This window comes from Theropithecus gelada, unplaced genomic scaffold, assembly GCF_003255815.1.
Source record: "Theropithecus gelada isolate Dixy unplaced genomic scaffold, Tgel_1.0 HiC_scaffold_15987, whole genome shotgun sequence".
NCBI classification, from domain to species: Eukaryota; Metazoa; Chordata; class Mammalia; order Primates; family Cercopithecidae; genus Theropithecus; species Theropithecus gelada.
The window spans coordinates 417932-441951 of NW_020257754.1; the positions used below are offsets into that span (position 1 = coordinate 417932).

A 24020-nucleotide genomic window follows, 5' to 3' on the forward strand; every position below is an offset into this window, starting at 1 on the left:
CTTGAGGTCAGCAGTTCAAGACCACCCTGGCCAACATGGCAAAATTCCGTCTCTACTAAAAATACAAAATTAGCCAAATGTGGTGGTGCATGCCTGTAATCCCAGTTACTTGGGAGGCTGAGGCAGGAGAATCATTTGAACCCAGAAGGCAGAGGTTGCAAGTGACAGAGTGTGACTCTGTGTCAAAAAAAAAAAAAAAAAAAAAAATCCACCTGGATGTCTACGAGTAGCTGGGACTACAGAAGTGTACCATCACGCCGGCTAATTTTTGTATTTTAAGTAGAGATGGGGTTTCACCATGTTGGCCAGACTGGTCTCAAACTTCTGGCCTCAAGTGATCCTCCTGCCTCGGCCTCCCAAAGTGCTGGGATTACAGGCATAAGCCACCATGCCCAGCCAACAATATACTCTTGATTTCTCCCTTCTCCCACTCTTCCATTCTTCAACAATCTTTTATCTCAGTAAATAGCACTTCATTCCTCCAGTTGCTTAGACCAAACACTTAGAAGCAGTATTTATTCCGTTTTTCCTCTCATACCCACATCTAATCACCATCAAATTCTTTTCATCCCCACCTTCAAAGTAAGTCTAAAATTGAATACTTTCTTACCACCTCCACTGATACCACCCTTGTAACATCTTCATAACTAACATCCCGGCCAGGTGTGGTGGCTCATGCCTATAATCCCAGCACTTTGGGAGGCTGAGGTGGGCGGATCACCTGAGGTTAGGAGTTCGAGACCAGTCTGGCCAATATGGCGAAACCCCGTCTCTACTAAAAATACAAAAAAAAATTTAGCTGGGCGTGGTGGCGGGTGCCTGCAATCCCAGCTACTCGGGAGACTGAGGCAGGGGAATCGAACCCGGGAGGCAGAGGTTGCAGTGAACCGAGATCACACCATTGCACTCCAGCCTGGGCAACAAGAGCAAAACTTTGTCTCAAAAAATAAATAAATAACATCCCTCAATTGTTCTGCTACAGGCCACTCTCCCACAAAGCAGTCACTGTGATCCTTCCAAATGTAAATCAAATTACATTATTCCTCTGCTTAAAACCATCCAACGGGCTCCTCCTCTCCACCCAACCAATCCCCTTTCTTGTTACACATTGGCAACCAGAGTATATGGCAATCAACAAAATCCAAAATTCTTGCTCTAGTCCACAAGTCTCTATGTGATTTAGACTCTTCCTATCTGATCTTCTATACTCTTCTATATGGAACCCATTATTCCAGTGTCTTAGTCTGCTTGGGCTGTCATAACAAAATACCATAGACTAGGTAGCTTAAACAACAGATATTTATTTTCCCACAGTTCTGGAGGCTGGAAAGTGCAAGACCAAGGTCCAGTAGGGATCAGCTTCTACTCAGGGCTCTCTTCTACTTACATTTCCTTCTGGCTTACAGATGGCCACCTTCTCACTGTGTCCTCACATGGCCTTTCCTCAGTGCACGCACAGGGAGAGACAGACAAACCTCTCCCTCTTCTTACAAGGCCACCAATCCTACTGGATTAGGACTCCACTTTTATGACTTCATTTAATCATAATTGCCTCCTACAAGCCTTATCTCCAAATACAGTCACATTGGGGTGAGGGCTTCATTCAGTACGTGAATTTTGGAGAGAAACAATTGAGTCCATAGCATGCTGCATCAACACCTTTCTACTTCTGCCCAAGGGTTTCCCCTGCTGTTCCTCTGCCCACTAACCTCACTTCTTCCGGGTCTCTGTTCAAATGTCAAATGTCAGAGAAGTCTTCCTTTTTACTTTTTTCCTTTTTTACTGCATATGAATGCCAGATCATAAGTGTAGGAGAAGTCTTTCTTAACCTGACACAAAACAGCACTCTACTCTCCAACTTCACTCCCTACTCTATCCTCCTTACTTTGCTTTTTTTTCTTCAAAGCACTTATCTCTACCTACTACATTACATATTATTATTAATAGTTTATTATCTGTTTTCTTTTACCAGAATTTCGAATATAAGCTCCCTACCACCCCCCAATTGTAAACAGCGAATTTTTCCTCTTATATTTTGTTCACTGCTGTTTCTCCTGTGCCTACCGCATAAAAATACTTAATGTCCAAAAATATGTACATCTATTACATATCAATAAATAAAAATAAATATTTAATTTTTTAAATGAATGAATGTTAAACCATCCTACTAAAAAATTTCCAGGGATCTGTGATCCTATCGCACTTCTTTTCAACCCTGGCTGCACATTAGCATCATAAGGAGTCCTTTTAAAATTACTATAATTGGGCCCCCACCCAGACCAATTGGACAAAAAATCTCCAGGAATGAAGCCTGGTACAGGTTATTTTTCAAATCTCCTTGGCTGCTCCTATTGTGCAATTAATGACCTATAAAACAGGATTAAATCAGGATCTGCCAGGTGAAGCAAATTATTACATTTCACCTTTGCTTTCCTAATCCACTGCAGATTCCATCTTTTCCAAATAACCTTATCTACTCTAGTATTATAGTCGTCTCTCCCATCTCTAAAACACTACAGCCTATGTAGACAATGACAAATAATCATTGTAAATACATATATAACTATATCAAGTACAGTTTGCTCCCATTTCCGTTATTTTTTAAAATTTTTTTTAAAAAATCTTCTGTCCAATGTGTCAGCAACACTTTCAAACTACTTAACATTTCTTTTTCACCCTCAAAGTGTTATGCGCATACTGGATACTAAATATATGCTAAAAGAAGAAAATTTGCTTATAAAATTATTTGCCCTTTCAATTTGTACTAAACCAGAGACAGGGTGCATAATTCTAATCTTTTATTAAGAACCACTTAAATCAGAGGTGTCTAACACCCTGGCGACATACTGGAATCATCTGAGGAGCTTTAAAAAAAAATACCCCTTTAGCCAGGTGTGGTGGTGCGCACCTGTAGTCTTACGTACTCAGAAGGCTGAGGCGGGAGGATGGCTTGAGGCCAGGAGTTTGAGGTTATACTGAGCTATGATTGTGCCTCTGCACTCCAGCTTGTGAAACAAAGTGAGACCCTCTCTCTTTCAAAAAGAAAGAAAAAATACACTGGGCTCCACCTTTAGGAACTTGATTTATGTAGACTGGGATAGAGCCCAGTATCCTCTTTTTGGTTTGGTTGTGAATCCAAGGTGATTCTAACGTGCAGTGAGGCCGGGCGCGTTGGCTGACACCTGTAAGGCCAGCACTCTGGGAGGCCACAGCGGCCTAATCACCTGAGGTCAGGAGTTCGAGATCAGCCTGGCCAACGTGGTGAAACCCCATCTCTACTAAAAATACAAAAATTAGCAGAGCGTGGTGGTGTGAGCCGGTAATCTCAGCTACTAAGGAGCTACTAAGGAGGCTGAGGCAGGAGAATTGCTTGAACCCAGGAGACAGAGGTTTTAGTGAGCCGAGATGGCACCATGCACTGCAGCCTCAGCAACAGAGTGTGATTCCATCTCAAAATAATAACATTAATGTGCAATGAGAGTTGGGAACCAGTGACTGAAACATCAAATCTGAAGGTCTACGTTTTCTAAATACAGAAATTGAGGTGGGCAGATCATTTGAGCTCAGGAGTTTGAGACCAGCCTAGGTAACATGGTGAAACCCCATCTCTACAAAAAATATAAAAATGAGCCAGATGTGGTGGCACGTGCCTGCAGTCCCAGCTACTTGGGAGGCTGAGGTGGCAGAATCGCTTGAACACAGGAGGCTGAGGCTGCAGTGAGCATGATTGCACCAATGCACTCCAGCCTTGGCAATGAAGTGAGACCCTGTCTAAAAAACAAAAATTTAAAAAAAAAAAAAAAAAAAAGAAAAGAAAAAAGAAATCAGTAGTATTAAAAGATGTTATTTGATTTAGAGTTCACAGAAAACAATTTTCCAAACAGTTCTTTACAACATGGATGGACAGATAGTATACTCACGAATAAGCCATGCCTAGTTTTAGCCAAAGGAAGTCTTTTCTAGGTATTAACTTTTTCTTTTACGATTCAGCTTCCATTTCTGCAACCTATAATTCTGGAGGACTTACTAGTACAAAGTATTCTTCCTAGGTTTCCTTTGCTTCATTCATTTACTCACTCATGAAAATGTTTATTGTGGCAGGCAGCCTTCTTTTTTTCTGAAACAGAGTCTTACTCTGTCGCCCAGGCTGGAGTGCAGTGGCACAATCTCGGCTCACGCCATTCTCCTGCCTCAGCCTCCTGAGTAGCTGGGACTACAGGCGCCCGCCACTGCGCCCAGCTAATTTTGTTGTATTTTTAGTAGAGACGGGATTTCACTGTGTTAGCCAGGATAATCTCCATCTCCTGATTTCATGATCCGCCCGCCTCGACCTCCCAAAGTGCTGGGATTACAGGCATGAGCCACCAGGCCTGGCTGTGGTAGGCAGCCTTCTAAAATGGCCACCAGTAATCCCTGCCTCCCGGTACTCATGCCCTTATCCAACCCCCTTCCCTACGTGTGGGGCTGGACCTAGTGAGATGCTTCTAATAAATAGAATACAGCAAAAATCGATTGGATGTCATTTCCAAAATTAGCTTACTAAAACACTCTAGCTTCCATCCTCACTCTTTCCTTGTTGTGATCTTCCCTAACAGAGTGACCCATGTGGCAAAGAACTGAGGGAAGCCTCTGGTCAACAGGTCATCAGGAACTAACGTCCTAGGTCCAACTGCCAGCAAGGAACTGAGGTCAACAGCCACCTGAATAAGCCTGGAAGTGAGTGATTCCTCCTGTCTGGACCCTTGAGAGAGCTGCAGCCCTGGCCACAATGCTACAGCCTTGTATTGGGAGATCCTGAATCAGAGGACCTAGCTGAGCAGTACCCAGATTCCTTATCCATAGAAATCTGTGAGACATAAATGTCTGTAAGTAGCTACATTCAGGGTAATTTGTTATGCAGCAGTAGATAAAAGTAATATATGTATTTGTACTATAATATTTCAAGTATTGAGGCCAGGCACAGGTGGCTCACGCCTGTAATCTCAGCACTTTGGGAGGCTGAGGCAGGTGGATCACTTGAGGCCAAGAGTTTGAGACCAGCCTGGTCAACATGGCTAAACCCCATCTCTACTAAAATACAAAAACTAGCTGGAATCCCAGCTACTCAGGAGGCTGAGGCATGAGAATCGCTTGAATCCAAGAGACGGAGGTTGCAGTGAGCTGAGATTGCGCCAATGCACTCCAGCCTGGGCAACACGGCGAGACTCTGTCTCAAAAAAATAAAAATAAAAAAGTATTGAGATGCCTTCCTTCACTACAGAAAATCTGGTGCCCATAATGGGAGGATGGCTTCTTTGATACACCCAGCTCTGGCCAACTGAATCTTTATATATTACATAGAAGTTAATGGCACTCAGTTAACTTACACTGGACTGCAACAAATCATCCGTTAGTTTACAGCACATTCAGAGTGGGACAAGCTGTCCTTTGTTTGAGGTTACTTAAAAATAATACTTGATTTGCCCTTTACTTATCATTCTAATACAACTGTGCTAGTTGGTTTTTCACTTCTTTGTGATGTTCATTTCAATATGTACTTATTCCTGTTACACAGTTTACTCTGGGCTCTTTCCTTACTACTTCCCCTACTGCTTTCCCTCTACTTCCTGCCCTGGTGCTGGTAAGACACTGGTTTTAAGAGTCATAGTCAGGCAGTATTATTGCCCCTTTCATCTTATGTCTCCACTGCCTTCTACCAGCTAGAGCTGTTACTTCTTACGTAATGATCAGATCTGTAGCTCTTTGAATAACTGCTCCTGAAACAGCTTACTGCAGTATTCTCAAATCACAGTCTCTATACCAATAGTGGGTGGGTTCTGTCAGTCTATTATATGCTGTACAGGGAGCCTGGTATAATCATAAATTTAAAAGGTAATTATGATTTTTCACAGAAACCCTGCTGTTCTTATGTAATAAATAATCCAAACTCATAAAAATTGTTTTAACTCATAAAAGCAGAGATGAAAATAATTAACAGATGCCAGAATTCAAAATAATGATGTGAAGGCAAACAATAAACAAGGCTTCAATGGAATGTGGAATGTCAATCAGTACGAACTGGGTAAATGAATTTATAACTGATGTTTATGCCAAGTACCTAGAAAAGTGTGAATGAGAAGTGTACAAACAAGTATCTGAAAACTGTTTTTTAATAGTTTTTTACATTTTACATTTTGCTTGTTTTACAAACAAAAGGATGTTCTTTAACATCCTTTTGCTTCTAGTGGCCAGTGTTATCTAGTGTAATCTTATTTCAAATAGTGGCATGAAACATCAAAGGTTTTCAATAATTTTCAACATAAAGTACCTCTCTGCCAAACAAAGTAATGCCAAACTTCAGTATGTTTTATAAAACAAGGACAAAATATGCTCTTCTATGTAAACTGATGAATTATTTCACAAATAAAGGTTAAAACTACAAAAGCATCATTTATAGTTGTACTTGTAATACAAAACACATAATAAAGAAGCTTTTAAAAAAATTCACAAAGTTCATGACATGTTTGACGAGGAAGCAGAAGGCACAAAATTCTGTTAACATACGATGTGGCCGGCTATTTTATAATGCTGATAGCATGCAATGTAGAAGAGTTAACACTGTAACATGGTAACAGGTATTTTTGCTTTACAGTTGGAACAAAACACAAATGAAAAAAAAAAATCAATCAGCTCTCTATAGACAATCTATTTGAGAAAGACATGAACAATGACTTCTGGTTATCACATCAAAACTGAAAGAAAAGTTATTTCTAGTAGAGTAAAACTATAACATAAACTGAACTACAATATCATTGGAAAAGATGAGCTGGAATCAGAACTTTACCTGTGTAGATACAAAGTTATAGAAGAGGTTGCAAATGATTGCCTAATCTTCACATTGCTTTAAACCTCAGTATGTAATTGGCAATCAAAAATACACTTCCCACACTCAATGTGGTCAGAATGGTCGTAATGTTTTTTCCACAGAAAGAAAACATTATTGAATATATTGAATTTTCCATCTTAATATAAACTGGCTATTGCAGGAAAAAGAATTTACATTTCAAAAAACTGAAAGTAGGCCGGGCGCGGTGGCTCAAGCCTGTAATCCCAGCACTTTGGGAGGCCGAGACGGGTGGATCACGAGGTCAGGAGATCGAGACCATCCTGGCTAACACGGTGAAACCCCGTCTCTACTAAAAATACAAGAAAATTAGCCGGGCGAGGTGGTGGGCGCCTGTAGTCCCAGCTACTCGGGAGGCTGAGGCAGGAGAATGGTGTGAACCCGGCGGGGCGGAGCTTGCAGTGAGCCGAGATCGCGCCACTGCACTCCAGCCTGGGGCACTGAGCAAGACTCCGTCTCAAAAAAAAAAAACAAACAAAAAAACTGAAAGTATCTTAAATGATCATATATAATTTCTAGACCACTGCTTAAGTGATATCCATATCAGGACAAACAACAAAAATCTTAAATAGCAAGAACACAAGAGCACACCTCATTTTATTATGCATTACATTATTACTTTTTACAAATTGAAGGTTTGTGGCAATCCTGTGCCCAGCAAGGCTATTAGCGCCATTTTTCCAACAGCATGTAAAAGTTGTCTCTGTGTCACATGTTTGTAATTCTTAAAATGTTTTCATTATTATTACATCTGGTATGGTGATCTATGATTGGTGATCTTTGATGTTACTGCTGTAATTGTTTTGAGGAGCCAAGGCCCACACCTGTATATGACGGTCAACTAAACTGGTAAGTGTTTGTGTTCTGGCTGCTCCACTGACCAGCTGTTCCCTGTCTCTCCCTCTCCTTGAGCCTCCCTCTTCCCTGAGACACAACGATATTAAAGTTTGGTCAATTAATAACTCAACAATGGTGTCTAATAATTGTTCAGGTGCGAGGAAGAGGCATTCATCTCTCGCTTTAAATCAAAAGCTAGAAATGACTGAGCTTAGTGAGGAAGGCATGTCAAAAGCCAAGACACACCAAAAGCTAGGCCTTTAGTGCCAGTCAGCCAAGATGTGACTATAAAGGAAAAATTGTTGAAGGAAATTTAGAATGCTACTCCAGGGAACACAAAAATATTAAGGAAGCAAGACAGCCTTACTACTGGGATATGGAGAAAAGTTTTCACCTGGATAAAAGATCAAACCAGTCACAACATTTCATAACCAAAGCCTAATCCACAGCAAGACCCTAACTCTGTTCCATTCTATGAAGGCTGAAAGAGGTGAGGAAGCTGCAGAAAAGTCAAGCCACCTTCATATGAAAAAATTACAAAGTGAATCAGCAAGTGCTTATATAAAAACTGCATCAAGTTATACAGAAGATCTAGCTAAGAGAGCTGATAGAAGTGGCTACACTAAACGACAGATTTTCAATGTAGACAAAAAAGCATTCTGTTGAAAGAAGATGCCATCTAGGACTTTCAGAGCTAGAGAGGAAAAGTCAATGTCTCAATTCAAAACTTCAAAGAACAGGTTGACTCTCTTGTTAGGGGCTAATGCAGTTGGTAACTTTTAAGTTGAAGACAATGCTCACTGACCATTCCAAAATTCCTAGACCCTTTAAAATGATGCTAAATCTACTCTGCCTGTGCTCTATAAATGAAACAACAAAGCCTGGATGATAGCACATCTGTTTACAGCATAGTATAGTGAATTTAAAATATTCAGCTCACTGTTAAGACCTGAATTTAAAATATTTAGCTCACTGTTTAAGCTCACTATTGAGACCTATGCTCAGATAAAAAGATTCCTTTCAAAATATTACTGCTCTTTAATAATGCACCTGGTCACCCAAGAGCTCTAATGGACATGTACAAGGAGATTAATGCTGTTTTCATGCCTGCTAACACAGCATCCATTCTGCAGCCCCATGGATCCAGGAGTAATTTCAACTTTAAAGTCTTATTATTACTATTTATGAGACGGAGTCTTACTCTATCACCCAGGCTGGAGTGCAGTGGCACCATCTTGGCTCACTGCAACCTCCACCTTCCGGGTTCAAGCGATTCTCCTACCTCAGCCTCCCAAGTAGCTGGGACTACAGGCATGCACCACCACGCCTGGCTAATTTTTATATTTTTAGTAGAGACGGGGTTTCACCATGTTGACTGCGCTGGTCTCCCGACCTCAGGTGATCCACTCACCTTGGCCTCCCAAAGTGCTGGGATTACAGGCATGAGCCACCACGCCCGGCCCTCAAGTCTCATTATATTAGAGATGCATTTCATAAGGCTATAGCTGCCAGATAGTGTGATTCCTTGGATGGATCTGGGCAAAGTAGATTGAAATCTTCTGGAAAGGCTTCACCATTCTAGATGTCATTAAGAACATTTGTGAATCATGGAAGGAGGTCTAAATATCAACATGAACAGGAGTTTGGTAGAAGTTGATGCTAATTATCATGGATGACTTTGAATGGTTCAAGATTTCAGTGGAGAAAGTAACAGCAGATGTGGTAGAAATAGCAAGAGAACTAGAATTAGGGTAGTATGGTGGCTCACGCCTATAACCCAACACTTTGGGAGGCCAAGGAGGGTAGATCACTTGAGCTCACAAGTTCAAGACCAGATCTGGCCAATATGGCAAAACCCTGTCTCTACCAAAAATGCAAAAAATTAGCTGGGCTTGGTGTTGCACAGCTGTAGTTCCAGCTATATGGGAAGCTGAGGCAGGAGGATGGCTTGAGCCCGGGAGGCTAAGGCTGCAGTGAGCCAAGACTGCGCCCCACTGCACTCCAGCCTGGGCAATACAGCCAGACTTTGTAGCAAAAACAAAAACAAAAAACCAGAACTAGAATTAGTAGAACAAGAAGATGTGATCGAATTGCTGCAATCTCAAGATCAAGCTTTCACAGATGAGGAGTTGCTTATTACAGATTAACACACAAAGTGATTTATTGATATGGAATCAACTCCTGGTCTGGTGAAGATGCTGTGAACACAGTTTAAATGACAACAAAGGATTTAGAATATTACATAAACTTAATTGATAAAGAAGCAACAGGGCTTGAGAGGACTGGCTCAAATTTTGAAAGAAGTTTTGCTGTGGGTAAAATGCTATGCAACGGCACTGCATGCTACAGAGAAATCTTTCATGAAAGGAGAGTTAATCAATAAGTTAATCAATACAGAAAACTTTATTGTCTCAATTTTTAAAACTGCTACAGCCACCCCAACCTTCAGCAATCACCAACATGATCACTCAGCAGCCGTCAACATCAAGACAAGACCCTCTACCAGCAAAAAGACTACAGCTAGCTGAAAGCTCAGATGGTCATTCGAATTTTTTAGTTATAAAGTATTTTTAAATTAAGGTATATACATTGTTGTTTTGGACATAATGCTATTATTACACATTTAACAAACTACAGTATGGTATAAACACATAACTTTTATATGAACTAGGAAACCAAAAACTTCGTATGACTTGCTTTATTGTGATATTTGTTTTACTGCAGTGTTCTAGATATAGGGCACAATACAATAAATTTATTTTTTTAATTTTAAAAAGTCAGGCTGGGCCGGGAGTGGTGGCTCACGCCTGTAATCCCAATACTTTGGGGAGTCCGAGACAGGTGGGTCATCTGAGGTCAGAAGTTTGAGACCAGCCTGGCTAGCACGGTGAAACCCCTAAAATACAAAATTAGCCAGGCATGGTGGTGCATGCCTATAATCCCAACTACTCAGGAGGCTGAGGCAAGACAATTGCTTGAACCCAGGAGGCGGAGATTGCAGTGAGCTGAGATTGCGCCATTGTACTCCAGCCTGGGCGACAGAGCCAAACTGTCTCCAAAGACAAACAAACAAACAAAAATGCTGGGCGCGGTGGCTCATGCCTGTAATCCCAGAACTTTGGGAGGCCAAGGCAGGGATATCACTTGAGGCCAGGAGTTTGAAACCAGGCTAACATGGTGAAACCCTGTCTCTACTAAAAATACAAAAAAAATTAGCCAGGCATGGTGCTACACACATGTAATCCCAGCCACTCGGGAGGCTGAGGCAGGAGCTTGAACCTGGGAGGCGGAGGTTGCCAGCGAGCCGAGATGGCGCTATGGCACTCCAGCCTGGGTGACAGAAAAAACTCCCATCTCAAAATAAATAAATAAATAAATAAATAAATAAATAAATATCAAATATGGTGTATAAGGGTTGATCAAGAAAGTAACTTTCCTGAGGGCGGTCGGGGGGTGGATCACCTGAGGTCAGGAGTTTGAGATCAGCGTGACCAACATGGTGAACCCTGTCTCTACTAAAAATACAAAAATTAGCTGGGTATGGTGGCAGGTGCCTGTAATCCCAAGCTACTAGGTAAGCTGTGGCAGAAGAATCACTTGAACCCAGGAGGCGGAGGTTGCAGTGATCACTCCATTGCACTCTAGCATGGGTGACAAGAGCAAGACTCCTGAATATCAAAAAGAAAAAAAAAAAAAAGAAAAAAAGAAAAGAAATTAACTTTCCAACTAGAAGTAACCAGGAAGCAGATTAATATTAAATTTGCCAATGCCTCAATTTGGAATATTCAGACTGCTAGCATTTTAGAGGGACAAAGCTCATAAAGAGTCTGAGGGTAAAAGAAACACTCATCGGTAGGAAATTATCCTTAATTTCTGGGTAAAGTTCAATCTGAATATTCAGTATTATCTGAGCAAGCCATTGCTTGCCACCAATTCAGCAAACTATAATTTTAAATTAGCATAGGAGGTAGTAGAAATTGAGAGGAAATGAAACATACTAAATGGGGAACCTGATATATACAGTTCAAACTCATGAGCCCTACATAGAACCTAGTATACAATACCGGTTTCACAGATTTGGTTTATTATGAATAATGATTATTTTAAGTACTAATTATTCATTATTACTATTTTATATTTTTATTTATTTTTTATTCTATTTATTTACTGATTGACTGACCAATGGGGTTTTGCTGTGTCATCCAGGCTGGGGTGTAGTGGCACAACCATAGCTCACTATGACTTCAAACTCCTGGGCTCGAGCAATCCTCCCACCTCAGCCTTCCAAGTAACTGGTATTACAGGTGCTCACAACCATGCCCAGCTGATTTTTAATAAAATTTTTGTAGAGATGGGGTTCTGTCATGTTGCCCAGGCTGGTTTCAAATTCCTGGCCTCAAGCCATCCTCCTGCTTTGGCCTCCCAAAGTGCTGGGATTACAGGCATGAGTCACTAAGTCCAGCTTGTTTTTATTACTTAAGATGTAATCTTTTTTTTTTTTTTAACTTACCAAAAATTAGTGGTATGCTTCTATATTCTTTGTGTTTCAAGAATACTAAAGATTGAGATACAATGGCATAACATTTAAGAGCCTGGTTCTGAAGTCAGATTGCTTGAATTCAAATCCTACTCTGATACTTAGGTAAAAATCCTCATTTCTCTTTTATAAAACAGTAATTCTGAGGAGTAAAATATATACAGCATGAAAATACCTTAACACATTGTCTTACAAATAAGTATTAATAAATAATAACTACTTGTTCTTATTCTTTGAGGCTCACATCTCTTGCATTCATGCCCTTGGTCTTCCCACACTGAATATGGCTGACTTGTATAACCAGGACACTGCAGAAATTACACAGTGAGATTTCTGGGGCTAAGTCATAAAAGACACTGTGACTTTCACCCTGTTCACTCCTGGATCATTCACTCTGGTGGAAGCCAGCTCTTATGTCACGGGGACACTCAAGCAGCCCTATGAGCCATCTTGGAAGAAAATGTTCCAGCTGAGTCAAGCCGTAAGGTAACTGCAGCCTCAGCTGTCATCTTAGTTGCACCCTCAGGAGAAACCCAGAGCCAGAATCACCCAGCTAAGCTGCTCCCAAATTCCTGACTCACAGGAAATGTGAGAAAATAAATGTTTTGGGGTAGTTTGTCACACAAAAATAGATAATAAATCTGTTTATCAAAAACATGTGAAAAGACAGTGGTTTCTGATGTGAGAAAGAGGAATACAGAAGAGAGAAAAAGGGAGAGGAATGGGAATAGAGTTAATCAAATAAACAGAATAAATCAATATATCCAAAAATATTTTAGTCTGTCATTATTTCTTGGTTTCTAAGATCATTTAATTATCTTCTTTGTCCTTAGTTACACGCTCTAAACTTTGAAATATATATATACTTTGCCTTTTTTTTTTTTTTTTTGAGACAGAGTCTTACTCTGTCACCCAGGCTGGAGTGCAGTAGTACAGTCTTGGCTCACTGAAACCTCTGCCTCTCATACTCAAGCAATTCTCATGCCTCAGCCTCCCGAGTAGCTGGGATTACAGGCATGCACCACCATGCCCACTAATTTTTGTATTTTTAGTAGAGACAGAGTTTCGCCATGTCGGTCAGGCTAGTCTTGAACTCCTAGCCACATGTGATCCACCTACCTCTGCCTCCCAAAGCGCTGGGATCACAGGTGTGAGCCACAGCGCCCAGCCAGAAATGTTTTTTTTTTTTTTAATTTAAAAAATGTTCTAAGTATTCACATGTACCATTTTATTATGCAATAACCTATTTACAAAAAAAACCCACAAAAGTTCACTGTTGAGACACTACTCACTTCAAAGCTTCTATAACGTGCAAGGTACTGTGCTAAACGCAAGAGGAGACTAAAAGATGAAGATAGATAGTTCTTAACATCACGGAGTCTCAATTTAGTAGGGGAAACACACATGATGAATCCAGTAATGACTCAGAACGTAGTATACTTTCAAGTATTTGTTGAATAAATACGAGAGGGTAGGTAATGCTGAGACTATACCTACAAGTGGGAGAGTAAGAGTAGAAATGTGTCAGGAAATCCTTCCTGTAGAGATGATTTTTTTTTTTTTTTTTTTTTTTTTTTGAGACGGAGTCTCTCTTTGTCACCCAGGCTGGAGTGCAGTGGCCGGATCTCAGCTCACTGCAAGCTCCACCTCCCGGGTTTACGCCATTCTCCTGCCTCAGCCTCCCGAGTAGCTGGGACTACAGGCGCCCGCCACCTCGCCCGGCTAGTTTTTTTGTATTTTTTAGTAGAGAGGGGGTTTCACCGTGTTAGCCAGGATGGTCTCGATCTCCTGACCTCGTGATCCGCCCGTCTCGGCCTCCCAAAGTGCTGGGATTACAGGCTTGAGCCACCGCGCCCGGCCGAGATGATTTTTAAACTGAGCCTAGAGTGTGTGTAGAATTTCAACAGACAGAGCTGAAAAGCAGGGCAGTTAAGGTAGAGACAGCACTATCAGCAAAGTCACCATGTCAAGAAGATGTATAAAATTTCCAAATCTTTTTCAGAAAACCTACTAGTAAATAATCAACTACAACTGCATACTGAGACTATAACAAGAGATAAGCTGGAAAGGCAAGTTAGAGGCAGGATATGGAGAATTCTAATGATATATTAACTGGTTTGGAGCCTGGAATTTGAATCAGAAAGAACAGGCAGTTATCTATCACACGTTCAATCTTTACCAGGATTTTTTAATGCTGTTCTGTTTTTGCAGATATTTGAAATGTCCTATAATTAAAGGTTTAAAACACTGAATTCATTTTCAAATCCACCCCGATGACAATGCAAGGGCATCAGGGACAGACCGGAAGCAAGGAGAACCACTAGGGGCCTGAGAGCATGATGATGCACAGTAGCAGGAATGTTAAAGTTTGCTAGTTAGACTTGTGTATATGTGACTGTGCACAGGTACACAAACATATATTGTCTATATGTATCTGATATTTAAATGATACATACATTATAGATTAAACATATAGTATATGCCTTTTTTGCAGCAAATATAAAATCTTAGGAAATTTTACATTTCTGATTGTTTCTTAGGTTAATACTAATATTAGATGTGGTTTCATAAGTACCAATTGATGGTGTATGCTACAGATAACATGCATCAGAAGAAAATTACTCTAGGATAAGCACATTTTGTTAATAATTCACATAAAAATGATCAGCACAAGAAAACAGGTCAATAGTGTATGTATTCACTACAGCATATACTTTCTAAATAATAAAAGCAGCTACATTTAATTCTGAAAGGGTTGAACACAAATTGTAATCAAAATATGCTGTTTTAATACATTATACAATGCCGTAACAATTTACTTTTGTCATTTTATTAAGATTGTTTTTGCTGCATGTGGTGGTTTATGTCTGTAATCCAGCACTTTGAGAGACTGAGGCCAAAGGATCACTTGAAGCCAGGAGTTTGATTCCAGCCTGGGCAACATGGCAAGATCACATCTCCACAAAAAATTTTAGAAATGAGCTGGGCATGGTGGCGTGAGCCTGTAGTCCTAGCTACTTTGGAAGTTGAGGAAGGAGGATCTCTTGAGCCTGGGAGGCAGAAGCTGCAGTGAGCTGTGACAGCACCACGGCACTCCACCCTGGGCAACAGAATGAGTGCAATCCTGTCTCAAAAAAATAAATAATAAAATAAAAAATAATTGTTTATACTGTTTATATCTATAGTTACTTCTTTTTCATAATCATGGTTTTGCTTTTTGTACTTTCTCCCTTTGTTAAAAAAAAGATTGCTAGCTAGTCTTACTTTTCTCTTAAAGGACAAGTTCTGTTTTATTTATCTTAACTATTTTTTCTGTTTTCTAATTCATTATTTACTATCCTTTATCTTCACCAATTACTTTTCCAGCCTTCCTTAGGTTTATTTTGTTATTGTTGTATTAAATTCTTTCATTGAGGATTTAATTTGTTTTCATTTTCTAGTAATGAAATTCTTAGAAATAATTTTACTTGTATCCTGTATGTCATTCGTGTCTTTCATTTTTATTGTAATTATTTTCTACTGCAGTTGCCAGTCTGCAGTATCTTTAGACCTTTGAATTAAGTTTTTTTCATTTTTCAAGGACAATAATTTTACATTTTTAAATTCAAGTAATTGAGGTTTTTGTTTTGGGATTTGGAAAGGTTTGGTAGTTTGGTTTCTGGCTCTCACTTTCGTTGTCAACCTAAAATTTCATTGTTGAGTATGTGGTTAATAATATTTCTACTTTTTAATATTTTTTCAGCTTTCTTTATAATACAATGTAACCTACTTAAAAGTTTTAAAAATATAACCTATCTTTTAAAATGTTCTGAGGGGAATTTATTTCTCTTTACAATAACAGAATGATACATTTATTACATCAACCTTATAAATCAGACAGACAAATTATATGACTCAGATTCTTTATATCGTATTTATTTATTTCTTTGATGAAGCAAGGACTGAAAATGTTTTTAAAGTCCACCATTGCTGTAAATGTTTAAAGTACTCCCATTACTGTCTCTCTCTCCTTCCCTGAATTTATATAGTTTTCACTCTAAATACTTTTGTGCTTCATCTTTAAAAAGTAAAGATCTGTGGCCCTCTTTATATCAGAAACTATACCCTGGATTATCACAGTGTCTCTTTTTCTCACCTGATGTTTATTGCTTTTAATTCAACTTTTTCTAATAATATGAATCTACTGATATATATATATATTTTTTTTGCTTATATTTGCCTAGTATCTTGTTTTGACCATCCATTTATTTCCAATCCCCCTAGTAATTCTGTTCTAGTGTGTTTCTAAACACTAAGTGTATAGGTGGGCTTTGTATTTAATCTAATGTAAATGTTCCTTAATAGCTGAGCTATATCATGGGCCTTTACACTTTTAACAAGCATGTCCGATCTTGTTTTCATGTTTTCTCTGAATTTTTCCTTGTTTTCCTTCTTTTGCTATACACTTATTTTACACTGAGCACATACTATGTGCCAAGCATCATGCTTAGTGTTAGGAATACAATGGTAATAAAAAACAATAGCTACATATATATAATTACAAACTGTGGTGTTCATTTTTCCCCACCCTACCCAATACCATGAGAGGTTCTAACAGGAGTGGGGGTGAATAAGAAGCAAGAAAGATTTGGCCATGCACGGTGGCTCATGCCTATAATCCCAGCATCTAGGGAGGCCAAGGTGAGAGAATCACTTGAGGTCAGGAGTGTTCAAGACCAGCCTGGCCAACATGGTGAAACCCCATCTCTATTAAAAATACAAAAATTAGCCGGTCGTGCTCACTTGAACCCAGGAGGAGGAGGCTGCAGTAAGCCAAGATTGTGCCTCTGCACTCCAGCCTGGGCAACAGAGCAAGACTCCATCTCAAAAAAAAAAAGAAAAAAAAAAAGACACAATTAAATTTAAATAATACAAAGAGTGTTACAGAAACTGAAAGAAAGTTAGTAAGGCTGAAGAATATTGAATAAGGGGAAAAATTACATGAGATAAAACTTGAGAGACAGGCAGACAAGGCCAAGAAGGGCTTTATGAGCCATGTTAAAGAACCTAGATTTTGGCTGAGTGTCGCGGCACATGCCTGTAATCCCAACACTTTGGGAAGCTGAGGCAGGAGGATCTCCTGAGTCCAGGAAATCAAGACTAGTCTGGGCAACACAGTGTGACCTCATCTCCACAAATAAAAAAAAAAAAATAGTTGGGCATGGTGGCACACACCTGTGGGCCCAGCTACCCAGGAGGCTGAGGTGGTAGGATCACTTAAGCCTGGGAGGTCAAGGCTGCTGTGATCATGCCACTGCACTGTAGCCTGGGCAACATAGTAAGACCTTGTCTCAAACAAAACAAAACAACACAACTCAGATTTTATTCTAGGTACAATAAGTACCTTGAAATACTTTTAAGGATGTAAGTGACTTCCATTATATTTTAATTTTTAAAACACATATGGAATTGGAGAAACTAAGTAGTACACTATTAGAGTAGCCCAGAAAAGAGATGGTGGCTTAGGGTAGCTGACAAATGGTAGAGATAGAAGTGAATGGATTTAAAGATTTTGGTCAAGGTAGTACTATCAGTCCTCCTCTTCTCCTACCCAATTTTGGAGTTACATAGTTTACTTCCGGTTCTTTGCAAAGTTACTTTTAAACATATAGTCCATGTTCCCTAACAACATTTTGGTCAACAACAAACCACATATGTGACAGTGGTTACCTAAGATAATGAAGCTGACAAATACTTATCACCTAGTGAAGAAGCTGTCATAACATCACATAGTACTCGTGTGTTTGCAGTGATGCTGATATAAACAAACCTACTGTGTTGCCTGTCATATAAAAGTATAGCACATACCAGCCGGGCACGGTAGCTCACACCTGTAATCCCAGCACTTTGGGAGGCCGAGTGGGGCAGATCACTTGAGGCCAGGAGTTTGAGACCAGCCTGGTCATTATGGTGAAACCCTGTCTCTCCTAAAAATACAAAAATTAGCCAGGTGTGGTGGTGCATGCCTGTAATCCCACCTACTTGGGAGGCTGAGGCAGAAGAATCACTTGAACTGGGGAAGCGGAAGCTGCAGCGAACCGAGATTGCGCTGCTGCACCCCAGCCTAGGCAACAGAGTGAATGAGACTCCCTCTCAAAAAAAAAAAAAAAAAAAAAGTACACGCAATTATGTATCGTCCATAAAACTTGACAATGATAATAAACGACTGTTACTAGTTTATGTATTTACTATACTTTTTATTGCTATTTCAGAGTATGTTCCTTGTATTTATAACTGTATACAACCTGCGGCAGGCCCCTCAGGAGGTATTCCTGAAAGCATTGTTGTTTTTGTTTTTTGCTGAGACAGCATCTCACTCTGTCACTCAGGCTAGAATCCAATGGTGCGATCATTGTTCACTGCAGCTGGCCTTGACCTCCTGCGCTCAAGTGATCCTCCCACCTCAGCCTCCTGAGTAGCTGGGACTACAGATGCATGAACACCCAGCTAATTTTTTTGTATTTTTGTAGAGACAGGGTTTTGCCCTGTTGCCCAGGCTGGTTTCCAACTCCTGGGCTCAAGTGATCTGCCTGTGTCGGCCTCCCAAAATGCTGGGATTACAGGCATGAGCCACCACGTCTGACCAGCCATTGTTATCAAAGGAGATGATGGCTCCATGCATGTTATTACTCCTGAAGACCTTCCAGTGAGACAAGGCAGAGTTCTCAAGAAGACAGTGATATTGATGATCCTGACTCTGTATGCCTAGGCTAATGTATGTGTCTGTGTCTTCATTTTTAACAGTTTAAAAAGTAATAAAGTAAAAAATTTTTTGAATGGAGAAAGCACACAGAATAAGGATGTAAAGAAAGAAAATATCTGTATTTTTGTACTGCTGTATAGTGAGTTTGCATTTTAAGCTAAGTGTCACTACAAAAGAGTGAAAATGGTAAAAAAAATTAATAATAAGCTTATAAAGTAAAAACATTACATTAAGCTATGTTAATTTATTGCTGAATAAATAAAATTTTTAAAATAAATTTAGTGTAGCCTAACTGTACAGTGTTTATAAAATCTACAGTAATTTCCTAGGCCTTCCTTCACATTCATTCACTACTCACTCAATGACTCACCCAGAGCAACTTCCAGCCCTGCAAAGCTCTACACTACAAGTTGTGAAGTAAAATAAATCTAAGCTGGCCAGTGTGGCTCACACCTGTAATCCTAACACTTTGTGAGACTGAGACAGGCAGATCACCTGAGGTCAGGAGTTCGAGACGAGTCTGGCCAACATGGTGAAAACCCGTCTCTACTAAAAATACAAAAATCAGCCAGGTGTGGTGGCAAGCGTCTGTAATCCCAGCTACTCGGGAGAGGTTGAGGCAGGAAAATTACCTGAAACCAGGAAGCAGAGGTTTCAGTGAGTTGAGATTGTGCCACTGCACAATAAATAAATAAATAAATCTAAGCCATTCTTATATACCTAACTATGTCCTATAATATTCTAAATCAGTAACATAAAAATTTTTTGGTGTTGTACAGTCATTCTCACTTAATAAACATTTACTAAATACTACGTATGGTCTAAGCCCTATGTTACAGGTATACAGAAATACTCACTCACGCATGCAAACATACGTAAATTCAATTTTGCGTAAGTTTGAGATGTCTAGAAGACACGCAAATGAAGCTGTGTAACTAATAGTCCACATGTAAATAAATGAGATGATCATGCCTAGCTTACTGAAAACACTTTATAGACATATATCAAACACGTCTTTTGAACATCAAGATCTTCTAAACTCCAATATTAGTTAAAACATTATACCAACAGGTAGTTTTAATATGATACCATTTCAGCCCTTATAGTTCAGCGTGAGAAACACAAAAATACACAAGCAATTGAAGTACATCCACTAAGTGCTATTATGGGAGAAGTTCAAAATGGATAAAGAAACCTAGGTAGAGAGAAAAACTTCTGGCTAGATGTCCAAGTTCTCTGTAAATGAGGAACAATATCCAAGAAAGTAATAAAGGTTTGACTCATGAATCGATCTAATCAATGGATACATTATTTTAGCTGGCAATATACTGTCACATAAAGCACAGGTTACTGACAAATTTTAATACCTTAAGAATGAAATTGTGGCATTAAATGTAACTTCAATTTAAAGTAACATACAGGAAACAAATGCCAAATGTTAAAACAAGATTTCTAAAAAGTATTACCAGAATTTAAAGAAGGAAAAGGCCTGGTACTAAAACAGGCCAGGAAAAGAAGTATCTTGTTAGGGATAGTCCCCTAGTAGAAGCTTAGAGGATGAAGAGTTGAAAGGATGAAAACAATATTCCGTACAATAGAAATCACATACGCTCAGAATTAATGATTATTAAAAGAGCCTAGTGAATCATCCATTCATTACATATTTACAATGTACCTATTTTATGATGGGCATTAGAAATCAAAGGTGAAGACACAGTTCTGCCCTCAAACAGGCTACAGAACACTGTAGAGAATAGACCATCAAACCAGTCATGGTGTGTTGAGACTGGGTTAAATTCAGGCAGCTATGGAAATACAGAGGATGGGTACCTAAGCAGATCCTATAGGAGCACCGAAGGCTTTCTGAAGGATATAACACCTAAATTAAGAATTGAAGTGAACAGTAATTAACTAAACTGGTGGTGGGTAGGAGTGGAAGGCAGGGGTTACTGGGGCAGCGACAGAGAATGGGAGAACAGGGACAGGCACGGTGGCTGACATCTGTAATCCCAGCACTTTGGGAGGCCGAGGTGGGTGGATCACCGGAGGTCAGGAGTTGGAGAACAGCCTGGCCAACATGGTGAAACCCCATCTCTACTAAAGACACAAAAATTAGCCGAGTGTGGTGGTACACACCTGTAATCCCAGCTACTCGGGAGGCTGAAGCAGAAGAACTGCTTGAGCCCAGGAGATGGAGGTTGCAGTAAGGTGAACCAAGATCGCGCCACTGCACTCCAGCCTGGGTGACAGAGCAAGGCGCCATTTCAAAAAAAAAAAAAAGATGGGAGGACAGGCAAAACAGCACCCAGAGATTAAGAGATTAGCATGTGTGTAAAGGCCAGAAAGAGGAGAGCACACCACCTATAAGTGGGTGACAAATATGGCTGGGACATAACTTTATACAGGTGAATGGAAAGAGGTAAGGCTGAAGAAATAAACAGGAACCAGAACATGAAACGATTTGCAAGCCATGTTAAAGAGGATGTCCCTTTGGTTATACCAGAGTTTCATAATAAAGAAAAGAAAGTTAGTTTATAGTAGTGAGGGACCAGATTATCTAGAACAAGGGTTGCAAGTTGAATTATCTACAGAGAGTAGGTAAGTAATAAAAAGGAATAAAGAGGACCAGGTACAAGAAAAACCCAGGAGGCAACAGGGACTGTGGAAAGCAAAAGCCCCAACTAAATGGTGCAGATTGTTGCAATGAACAAAGGTAGCTCAGTGTTGCTACATCTTCCTTTTTAAAAAAAAGAAGATGGAAATATGAAATTCCAAGTGAAAGCTCTTGATTTTTTAATGATAGCCATTAAATTTCTTTGAAACATGGTACAGGCCAACATTGAAGGGACTAAACAAAACAAGACTATAAGCAAACCAATACCACCAGTCATTTGTCTCTGCTGAAACTCAAAGACAAAGCTGATGAATCTGACTTGGACCTGAGGGCAGTGGAGATTTCAACAGGAATGGAGAGTTACTAAAGATTTCAAGAGGGTATCAAGTAATCACCACTTGAGAAGGCAGTGTCTGTTTTGTTCAGTTCTAAGAAAGTACCTCACATTTCGTTGTCCTCAGTAAATAGTGATGAGTTTAAAAGGAGAATTTTTTCAAAAATTAGTGTCATGACAATAGATAGAACTAGAGCACAGAAAATACAAGTAAGAAAATTATTATAGTGCTCCTTTGCTCTAACCCCAGCCTGCTGTTTAGCAGGTTGTTCGCAGTCACTGCTGCCATGTGCTGCCCAGTGTTCTTTCTAGGCTGACTGCTGTTCTTCCTTTGGCTATGAACCCTCCTCTAACTCAAAAATTTGTCCAACACTCCAGTGACAAAAATTAGCAGCTATCAGCTTTCATCTAGCTAGGGGCAATGAAGTTAAATAGAATGTGTGATCATAGTGGATGGGAGAAGAAGAAGAATATTCTTTGCTTCACTTCAACTCCAAGCCAGGAACTTTGTTGCTAATTCCACATCCTGCCACTGCTAATTCCACACTACTATCTTCTCAGGGGTAAGTAACAGCTAAATGCTGCACTAACTATGCAGGGAAATGCCCAATAAATAATATGTATGCCTGGATAACAGGGTTGGGAAGAACTAAAATTGCGTTTGAGATTCTGCTGGAATAGAGGTGGTATAACAAAGAGGTAAGCTGAGAAAAACTAGACACTAACAATGGGTATAGAAATTAAACAATAATCAACATAAGAAAACACGTAACACCCAAAACCTCACAATCTTAACATTTATATAATCAGAGTCCAATTAATCTTCCCTTACAAGAGTAAAGTCTGAGAGTATTTGAAATAAATTGTAGAAAATTCAGTTGCTATTGGGATACGTGGATAACTAGTATTAGAAGTTATAAATTCATTTACTGAAAATAATCTTCTAAACTGTCCCTCATCTAGGACAGATGAAAGCAACAGACTACCAAAATATTAAGTCACTTATGTTATACCTTGGTATACCAAACTAGATATGGTTCTACTTTGCAATACGTTCACTCTCAAATAGTATCTACTAGGAAAAAAAGTAAAAAACAAAATGAGTTGATTCGAAAACCTCTCAGCAATTAGTATCTAGGGAAAGCATATCCAACTCCCATAGAGTGAAATGTTGGGCCTCACCTTATAAAAATATAAGTCATCATGTAAGGAATCCTTCTGGTTCAGAGCAATGACTTCAAAGCAAAAAAGAAGTTAGTGACCTTTCCTTAGAGAGATGATGATAATTATAATCCTACCTACTCTAGCCCACGTAGAGGGTCTGATATTCTGACAAAAAGCAGAGCCAATATTCTGATTAAAAGCTTATCAGAATGAAGCCTATAATCCCAGTACTTTGGAAGGCTGAGGCAGGTGGATCACTTTGAGCTCAGGAGTTTGAGACCAGCCTAGGAAACATGGCGAAACTCTGTCTCTACAAAAAAAATACAAAAATTAGCCAAGTGTTGATGGCTCACGCCTGTAATCCCAGCTACTTGGGAGGCTGAGGTGCAAGAACTGCTAGAGTCCAAGAAGCAGAGGTTGCAGTGAACTGAGATCGCACCACTGCACTCCAGCCTGGGCAACAGAGCGAGACCCTGTCTCAAAACAAAAGTTTATCAGAATGAAACATCACATTTTATCTAAAGAAATTAAGTAGATCTAGGTATCAGGGAACACTTATGGAAAGCCCTAAATGCTCTGTAAAATTCAGAAATGGATAGCAGGATTTCAGACTACAAATGATTAATAGTTAAGATGAGTGCCCATGAACAGGTGAAGCAATAAAAAAAGAAAAGATAGCTGAGGCACCTTCATTGAGGAGTAACAGCAGAACTACGTAACACCAAAGCTTTTTTCAAACAGCAGAACTACGTAACACCAAAGCTTTTTTCAAATGCTCTAAGTCTGTGCTGTTCAATACAGGAACTACATGTGGGTACCGACCACTTAAAATGTGGCTAGTTCAAGTTAAGATGTGCTATAAATGTAAAATATACCCTGATTTTGAATACTTCATATAAAAAAACACTT

General features: G+C 39.6%; 1 protein-coding gene across 5 annotated transcripts in view; it reads right to left on the minus strand.

Annotated features, from left to right (window-relative positions):
• LOC112617275 (YY1-associated factor 2) overlaps positions 1–24020 on the minus strand; it is a 77862-nt gene that overhangs the window by 16995 nt on the left and 36847 nt on the right. The window lies entirely within an intron of this gene.